Raw genomic sequence first — 10,553 nt, forward strand, 5'->3', positions numbered from 1 at the left:
GTACTGTGTGAAACAGCATTAGGCACAAAAACATTCAACACCTTGACACCTGAGGAATCTGCATGAACACAGAACACACCTGCTGATTGGTTGGTGAAAATGTAATGTCTAAGGACATAGCACTTTTTCGGAGTTTTAAGAATAAAACAACACTGTAAACTAGCATAGAGCCAGGCATTCACAAGCAAGAAACAGAATCATATTTTCTCCGGTTTCAAGCCCCATTTTTAAAGGACATTGCGAGAAGAATGTGACCACCAATGCTTGCTACTCTGTCCATTTTTTTTTTCATTTATAATACTGGCATCCCCAAATGGGGCTTAACAAGAGTGGATAAGCAGAATCAAATATCAACAGTAAAATTGGCACTGCAAGAACAGATGTGTTCAAAAACATAGCTATACAACAGCTAACAGAAAATAGCCTCTAAATGCACACATAAACAATCAAAATGCATCACATCAGGAACCAGGACAGCAGATCGCTTCGATAACCACAAAATTTAAGTTAGTGCCATATGCAAACTTATCTAAATGATGTAGGTATTCATTTCATGATGTGGACAAAACAAGTCTGGAAAAGAGTTCGTCTGCAGCTTGGCGAAAAGTAACCAAACTTAAAAAAATCTTTTTGTATGGTTGGTAATGGAATGAACTTACTATGGCGATACTATGATGTTTTATTGGTTTTGATTTCAAAGCAATTTGATTTGCATATTTTGAGAAAGTTGCTAATAATAATGTAAAGGGCTTTCAATCTTTCAGCCATGGCTCTGGCTTCTAGCGTCGCTACTTGAACATTTGTGGCGAAATTATAAACCCTGCAGCAAGCAGCTGTATCCTATCAAGTTTGGAACAATTGGTTGTGGTGTAAGGATCTTATACTATTTTGGCATATTCAATTACACTCTAATAAGCATTTTATATGTGAAGCACCATACATCTGGAGTTGTATTGTGCAGTGTGTTTCAGGTACCATAGAAGCTTTGAAGACCCTAGTGCATTATGTACATTTACAGAACATATCACACATGGGTGATATTTCTGCACTGAAATTGAAAATTAAGTTTATTAAACTCATGCCGCAACCATTGAGTGGAAGTGCGTCAGCAAAACATGCATTTATTTCATAGTAAACACAAAACGATGGGCAGCAAACACGAACAATCCCAACAAAACAGACACTTCATGTAGCCAGGCATGAAGCAGAGAAAACAATTAAAAGAAGCCAGCAAAGACTGGGTTCATTTCGCAATATCTAAAAAATATGTGCATTGTTTCAATGCACAGGCCACATATCCCATTCTCATGGTGCGAACAAAGAACTTATTCAAGAGCTGCATTTCCTGTAAAAGAAATCTTTCTCCTATTTCATTATAAAAAGATAAGCACCTCATGCCAGAAATAGGTATTCAAAGCATATCCCCTGCGTGGTCTGTCTGATTTTCCGAAACAGATTTCTTCAACACTGATGCTCATGTCAGCATGCTTGCAAAAAATATTTTAAGATAAAATAAAGCCTTAATACACAGAAAACACATCCATTCAAGTACAGCAGGTGCCTTGGATGCCACTTCTCACAGTTCATTTTTGGAAACAAGTACAGTATAGAATCACCCATCAAATATATGGCATCTTTTACCTCTTTAAAAATATTATGCCATGCAACACACAAAGTAAACATGATCACTGTAATACCACTGCACCATGTAAAATACTTTTATGCAGGGACAGTGTTCCCTTAATGTGGGATTGCAAATGACAATCCAGGTATGACTTCGCTGCAAAAGCCATGGAACACGGATGGCAATGGTACGGCCTCTCGGATGTGTGGATGCGAATGTGGTCTTGGTGCAATGACAGCACTGGTGTAGCCTCTCACTCTTGTAGGTGCAAGAGAGTCTTGCAAGTTTAGATTGCTCCCCTCCATGAAACTCTTCCTGCAATGAATCTGGTTAACCTCCCTGCGTTTCCTTTTCATTCTCTCTCTCTTTTTTTTTTCCTGCAACGAATTCATTGGTGCAGCCTCTTGCCCGTATGAAAAAAAAAGGAGTTTTTTTAAATTGGCGGGCAATCTGAAGTCCTTGCTGCAATGGCTGCACCGAAAGGGGCGCTTTCTTATGTGTCCTCTCTGGTGGTCCATGTAGGCTTCGTGTACATCTGTGGCATAGCCACACTCAAGGCACAGGTGTCCCTTCTCTCCTGCTTGCAATTGTTGTTCAGATGAGCTACAGCTGCTGTTAACTCCAATTGGGCCTGCAAAATGAAGCAAAGTATAAGTCAGGTGCACAGTTATCTTAATGCAATTATCAGAGCTAGCCGACCTTTCAAGAACAGTGAATCGATGCTAAGGATACTCTTACTGGGGTCGGTCTTGTTATGCTGGTGGCACGAATGGTGTCATGGAGAGTAAGTATTAAAGAAAACTCAAGCTGGAGCTAAAATCAATTCTATTTTTTGTGTTTGCATGCATTGTACACAATCATGACAGGCTACAGACAACCTATTTTTGAAAGACAGCTTAAACTCCTATTGAACTAAAATCACCAAATATACATGGTCCCAATATAACTTCTGATAAGTGTTAGCAAAAAAAGGGCACATGAAGCAGTATATATTCCGTACAGCCTGTCACATTTTCGTTATCTTACCAGATTTGTAAAAAAAAGAACCAAACCAAAAACGTGTAACAAAATTAATCACAGACATGAACTTGCAACCCAACTTTTTGAGCCATTCTTAGTGCATCACACTTATTCTGTGTTACTTGTATTTCCAGTAGCCATGTCTAAAAATGGCGATCAACCTAGGAGCAGACTGAGCCATAAAAGAATAGTTATTTTCTACAAAACAAAGACTCAGCTAAAATTTACATATATGCTTCACCACATCTTTTGGAACAATGTGAGGTAGCCACAAATGGATGTTTAAAGAATAAGCAGCTTAGCAGTCACACTTGAGTAACTATAATGCGTTCAGTTTTACAGAAAAATATCAGGTAAAGCCATAGGAGTAAATAAGAACTTTAACAAGGACACCTAATATGGCACTAATGATCATTCTTCGCATGCAAGTTTCTTTATGCCATTTTTGCATAAAACTCAAAAGCAGAACAATGCACATGACACCATGTGTGCAACATTGAAAAACATGGAAATGGAAGGAAATAAAGAAGCTGGTCAAATGTTTTAGAGGAATCCTCCACAATGAAGTAGATTTGTAATAAGGCAGTAATTACTCAATGGCATTTACCCAAGTACAGCTGAAAGGCAGCAAAGAAAAACTATGCAGCTTTCTCAGAAACTTTGCAGTTAAAGAAAAATTCGTCCCAGTCCGGGGTTCGAACCGAAGACCAAGGCTTCACCGCAGTAGTCACTGTACTAACTGAGCTAACCAGGATGGCAAGCTTGTGGCAGTGCGAGAGTGAAGTGATCAATAAATCGAAGTGGGAAAAGTACTGGCCAAATGTTTAGGGTGAATCCCGCAAGTTGGATTAGATTTGTAGTAAGGGAGCAACTACTGCCTTATCAAGAAAAAGTTTTGTTTCTACATATGCCAGATGGAGACTGACAGTACAATGTAATCAACCTCGCTTGCTGCTCTTCTGTGCACTGTGGAAGGTTACAGAAGATGACAAACATTCTGCCTCTGTTATAACTGCACTTTATCCGTTCATTTTAATCCATATATGCCTAGCGTCCAACATGTAGGGCACCACTTTTTTGCACAGTCAAACTTACACAGTAACTAACTGTGCAAGAACAAATAATTTTGCACATTGTCATCAGAAAGTCATCATATGTGATTAGAAATGTGATTTTAACATTGACAGATCTTTGAAGTTTTACCACATGTATCAGGTAGCAAACTTGCTTAGTACCCTACATTGTATTACGGCTCAAAATTTTGTGTTGGGAAAAATATATCCACAAATAAAAGGTTGATTATGAAATGTGAAGTGCAATAAATATTTCATATCGAAAGATCTTTCAAACTTTTTCATATTTCTGAAGTTTATGCATATATGGGTTCAATGTGCGCGCGACTCCAATTCACAACTGATCAAACTAACTATTCTAGGACTGTAGAAGGAAGCGTGAATAAAGAAGACAATGAAAAAGGTTTCACAAATGAAATAAACACAAGCCAGGAAAATGAATGTACCAAGCAGCATGACAATGCATTCTACTCATGTTTTAAATATGACTGCAAGTGCTTAAAAACCATAAATGCAGCAACTATGATCAGTTTTATAGTGTGTACATACTATGAGTGACAAAAGGCTGCAAAATATGAATGAACAGTTGAAAGTGCACCGATGCTTCACCACTCGAGGCACACGGCTGTTAGGACTGCCACCACTTTCTTTTCATATGCAGAACAGTAATTTTGCATTCACCCATGAGCAGTGACTGGACACGGGCACAAGTTGTGAGGGTTCTTGAATTGATTCTGACTGTCACTTTACCACATGCCATGTAAATAGAGTCAATCATGCAAACAGTGTTGGAAGAGTACCCTCACAGGCACGAAATATAGGTGCCAAAAGTGGTCTCAATACAGCAATGTATGCAGCCACTCGGTGATGCTTTAGTGTAATTTGGCCAAATGTCACACACTCCACAATCTGGGGTCACACGCACGAAACTTATTAGGAACACCTTTTTCCTTATCAAAGAAAAAAATAGACAGCTTCAATAAAATGCCTACCATTGCACCGCAGGAAAACATCGAGGTGCAGTTTGATTTTCACACAAACGGTACAGCATGCCAGTTTAAAGTGCCTCTTTCAACAGGAGTGATTAACACATGACATATAGCCATATTAACAAGGCAAATTATAAAGGATGATTTCATAAAATACAAGACCACAGTCTGTTGCAACAATCAATGAATATGAAGCGTACATGGCAGTAACAGCTGACACACGTTTCAACCAGCTGCACTGCACCGAGGGGAGCAGAGAAAAAAACAGACTTAGCAGCAAGTAAAAGAAGCTACAAATATTCAAGGCAACTGCACAAGTTTTCATCCATGCTGTTCAGGAAAAATATGCAGTTAGGAGCATACTTTATATTATCTGTCACATCACCTTCTCACCAATGCTGAAAAACAGTGAAAAATATCAGAGAAAAAAAATTTCATAGGTGCAAGATGTATTTTTAAATATTGGCATTTTTGACACGACTAAAAACTATGTATTTCACGATGCCAAAATTCTAAGCAGCTGTGTGTAAATCCATTGTTCTATGCTACGACAGCTACAACACATGAAAGTGTCTGCTAGCCAATCTGCCCCGCAGCAAAGCCTTACTAAAGCACTTTTGTTCATATCTGCTCGAATCTGGTGATGTTAATATTATTGGGAGCATTGTGGAATATTGTGTTGCCAATGGGAGTTAAGTGTAACCAAATACACACAGGTGGGGCCCAGCAGGATGTGGCAACAAAATAAAGAGAAGATGAAATTGTTTGAACTCAAAATTCAAGGATTCAAATGTATAAAGCTTCTCATTTAAAACATGCCAATCAGTTTTTGTGTACCAATTAAAATGGTGATGTAATCACCCGTAAAGTAGCAGTTATGTTCAGGCTTCTCCTCACTGCATAAAAGAAATGCAGAGAAACTCGTGATGTCGTTGTCACCAACATTTCAGATTTTCGCTGCCTCTGCCCACATACTGCGGTGTGTTGTACGATGTCTGTCATCATACAACACGCCATGAGCTTTAACTTCAGTGATGTTCAGTGTTCTTCCTTCAAGCTTCACTGGAAATGTAGCGCCGCCGTACATGACGTCATCAGTGCAGCCCCTGGCTGGCGTTTTACACTGCGGAGAAGCCTCAATGCTCAAGCGGCATTATTTGGTGATTACGCCACTATTTCAAATGCTAGCACAGAAAGACTTCTCATGCTTCATCTGTAAGTTCAACACATTCGACCCATATAAGCTCGAATTCAAAAACCCTTTTAATCTCTTTATTTGGCGAGTAATTTGTCATTGAATTACAATTTATCTCATCTTGGAGGTTTCCGCAATATACATTGGACAAGCAACAAACTTTCCCTCACAAGGTTTCTATGCTCACTTTTGAACATGATCACTATTCAGCTTCTCAAGGAAATGGAGTTATTACAGAGATAATTCTGGATGAGCACCTTAATAAGCAGGAAAAATACATGGTAAACACAATCTCTGGAAGCCATTTGGACAGCTGTTACATATCCTACAATCTTTAGCCCTCAATATTGTTTGCAATCTGGCCTCACTAGTCCAGCAAGGAACCATTCTCGCAGCCGCCGAGAAGGATTCAATCCACAGACAAGCCTCAGGAGCCTGCAGCGCTTGACTGCAAGTCATTACATAGAAAAGAGTTTTTTGCCGCTATCGATCGGATTACCAGCGAGATCCGAAGGCGATTCGAACAGCCTGGCATGGAGCAGCTGATTAGTCTGGAGCGCATTCTGACTGACGCTGCTGGAGGTCGAAACTTCGCGGCACACGACTTAAATGAGCTTTTAGGAGCACACGCTGCAGATTTTGACACCAGTAGACTTTCAGCGCAACTCGTGCTTCTCCCAACGCTCCTGCGTGACCAGGGCCCGGCCGCAAGCGAACGCATTTTGCAAATTCTACAGGGGAAGTCTGCAGACATGCGTGAAATGATGGATCAAGTTGTACGGTACCTGCAACTCGTGTTCTCTGTACCTGCGTCAGCTGCTTCAGGAGAGCGCTCTTTTAGTGCCCTGAGGCGAGTAAAAACATTTTTGCGCAATCGAATGACGCAGAGGAGGCTGACGCAGCTTCTCCTGCTGCACGTGCACAAGAGGAGAGCTGCGGACCTGCAACTGGATGTCATTATGAAAGAGTTCGTGTCCAGAACGGCAGAACGAACAGCAACTTTTGGCCTCCTTTGATATCCTCTCCTGCCCGACACCCCCTTGTCATACCAGCCACGAAGCTCATCAATACGTGGGAATATTCTTGTACCTAGTGCCTAAGCTTTACCTTACTGTGGGAGCGAATGCAGAAACAAATAAAAGACTTTTTTCAGCTTTCGCACCCGTTCGTTTTTCGTTTCGAACGCGTCATTTGCTTAGTCTGCGCATGGTTTGGGAACTTCAGAAATTTCAAACCATTTTTAAAGTGCATGATAATGCAGAATAAGCAAGAATGCAAATATCTAAAATCTAATACCGTTGAAATTACTCATTAAATTAATAATATTATTAATTAATGTTAATATTAACATTATCATTAATGAAATGTAACATAAATAAATAAATAACAATAGAATATTATAATTATAAAATATTGACACAAAAATAAATACATAAGTAAATACGACATAGAAACACGACCAGGCTTGCCCCCCCACTCCCAAAAAAGTTCCGGAGTCTCTGCATGTTCATATATGCTCATTACCCCTAATCTATTAAAAATACCCTCTGTGACATTAGTGCATAATCTATCATCGAGTGCAGACTCCCTGCCTCCCATGTTATAAGCCCTTCGCACTTTGTGGTAGTGTTGCATACAACTAAATCATGCCTGCCACACATTTCCTGCAGCATGCTTCCTGTTGTATCTGTGTACCCATCCAGGTCTTCTACATGTGCGTTCATGTAGCCTAATATAATTATTTCGCCCTGTCCTCCTACCTCATCAATGTCGCTTGCAATACATTCTAACATTTTAATGTTTTCCTCTTTGACATTAGCTCCTGTCCATAGGTATACAAAGCCAAGGAGTGTTTGCTTCCCTGCCACTTTTCCTTTTAGCCATAAATTTTCCCTGCATCCCAGTTTAACCCTTTGAAAATTCATACTTTTATGAATGAATGCCCCAATTTCACCCCCCTCCTTTCTGCTGCCCACTGTTCTATTGCAATATTCCTATGTGTAGTCTGGGTTTACAGGGTGGTTGCTCCATATGTCTCTAAGATGCGTTTCCACTAAACCATGTACCGTTAATTCCTCCTGGCTTCACTGTTCTTCTATTTTTGTCTCATTTCAGTTTATTCCTGCCACCTTGCATGTTAATGAAACCTATATCTGAATTAACTTGGCCCTGGCACTTGTGTCTATTTCTTCTATGGTTCCATCGTCCCTTTGATCTTGGTTCTTCCTTCTCCACACTGGTTCCCTCAGAGCTCTGGGTCCCCCCCAAAAAAGCTGTTGCCTGGCGACCTATCCTACTAACCACCCTCTTGCCCATGGCACCACCGTAGTGAATGCCATTCTGTGCAAAAGGGTGGGGCCTGACCTCGTACCTTTCCCTGTTAACTTCTATTACCCCGTATCTTAGTCGTCGACTCATTAACCTTAGTTACACGGTTAGCCTCAACGACCCTCATTTTCGTTTCCCTAGCCTGCCTCTGGACTTCTGGGACTGTGCATATGGTCACATGCACACACTCAGAGGCCTCTCTAAGCCTACGCATCCTGCTGCGTTGACTGCTGCTACTGTGCCACCATGACTGGTGCCTCAGTCGGGACGCAACGGGAAAATTTTTTTTACATTTCCTGCGGTGTTGACAAATTCCCCGACTCTCTGAAAAGAATTAAGTGATACATTCTTTCACTCACAAGAATAGTTATCTTTTTTGGAGTGCATGTTTTGGTTTCAGTTAGTGATTGAGCTATGCAACCCCATGGATCGTGACGCCATGACCTTTAGGTGGAGCACATTGTGACATCACCAATTTCACTACCAGCTATAGCTGTCCGCGATCACAACCGGCTGAGGTCTGTAAAGTGGCGCACGCGTTACAATCTGTTTCTACCACCGCATCTATCACCTAATGCGCATATTTTGTGCAACCTGTCCACGACCTCCAGCATTCGGATGTCACGTTCTATCATGTTTCGGCCTGCTGGATGGTTGCTTCTCTGATGAATAAATTCCTGACGCAATGAGAGAGTTACCTATATGGGTATCTTCTGGGTGATTACTAGCAACCGAATGGGAGATTGTAAGCAATCGTGTTGCGATGTTTATCGTTTTCTACAATGCTGTTTCAGATGTTAAAATTCATCTGAGGTGTTGCAGAGTTTGTAGTGAATTCATTCTCAGATGTCAGGGTCAGCCACGCCGAGATCCATGGCCACCACAGCAAATCTTGGTGCTAAACAATGTTCACGGAACGGATTTCTCGACTGCTGCTTTACTGGCGCTCCACTCAGAATGCTGGAATCGCCACACTTAGTCGCAAGCATGATCGTACAGCATTCCTTCTCCCCAATGTCTGCACGTGTCTCAAAAACTATCGCATGCTATTCCAGGCTATCGGGAATGCGAGCTCTTCGATATGAAATTTTTTTTTCCCCTCTATGACATGTCTTGATGTCAGTGTTAGTACCTTGCATTAGTAACCCGGTGTTAGCATCTGATGCTAGTCGAAAGCAGCCCAGCTTATTTTGTTCCACCTAATAAAGTTGCTGTGGTTATAATGCAATATGTAAGTTATCTTGTTTGTGCCTTCAATCTATATGTACCAATTTACTTGTGTGCTAAGGTGGCAGACTGAGCATGTTGGTGATTCATAATGGAAATGTACAGCGCAAATACAGACAAGGACACAAGGAACACTGCCACCTTAGTGAATTACTTGTGTGGCTATATGGTTACAGCCTCAAATAACACCAACAGATATGTGCAGAACTGAGTGAACTGGCATATGCTCCACAGTTAGCTTTTGTGCTCAAAACCATGAACATGTACAGTGGCCTGCATGCCACAGGTACCCAATGGGTGTCGTTGATTGCAAAAGAACTCTCGCACACTAACTGCCACCACATCCAGCAGACAATCCGTCACACACTTTGAGATTCAGAAAAGGTTGTCTTCCTGCTGAGGCATATTGCAAGGTTTAAAAATGCACCAGTCACAACACTTTCACCATTCCTCTGTCAGCAGTCCAGCTTTGTGTGGCAAGGAATTCAGTGTGAAAGGGTAAATAGGTGAGTTAGGTAGAAACAGCCTATCATTTTATTGATAAGGCTGGTGCACAGCATTGCAAATTCAAACACACTACTTTGTTAGCATATTGCTCCAAAATTCAATGCACTCTCTCAAATAACCAATTTTCTAGTTTTCTAGGCACGCATTTTGAAGCGAAAACTTCATTACGCTAGGTAAAGCTGATCTTGCCGTGTGTTGCATGTTGACCTTCAAGTGAGCCAGAGGTAAGGTGTGGCTATAGGCATTACCATATGTGGTCCACCATGATGTCACACTACTTGACCTTTGGCCGCAGCGTTCATTTGGTGACCAACCTCTCCCAATCAACAATTAACTTCTACCTGCCAGGGTGGCAGAGTGGGCACGCTGCCTATCCAGTGTGCGGAATGCACTCAATGTTGCAGACGCCAAGCCGTGTCTACTTGCCCCGATACACCACAACTTTCCCTCTCTAACCAGGTTCAGCACTGGTTAAACTGCGGCTAATTTTTTATTGAAGACGAATATACATCGAGCCTGATAATTACACCATATTGTATTTCCTAAAATTCCCTTTTAGCCATACCTTGTTTTTCATATATCTTTCTCTG

The sequence above is a fragment of the Amblyomma americanum genome, chromosome 10, assembly GCF_052857255.1.
Source record: "Amblyomma americanum isolate KBUSLIRL-KWMA chromosome 10, ASM5285725v1, whole genome shotgun sequence".
Lineage (NCBI taxonomy): Eukaryota > Metazoa > Arthropoda > Arachnida > Ixodida > Ixodidae > Amblyomma > Amblyomma americanum.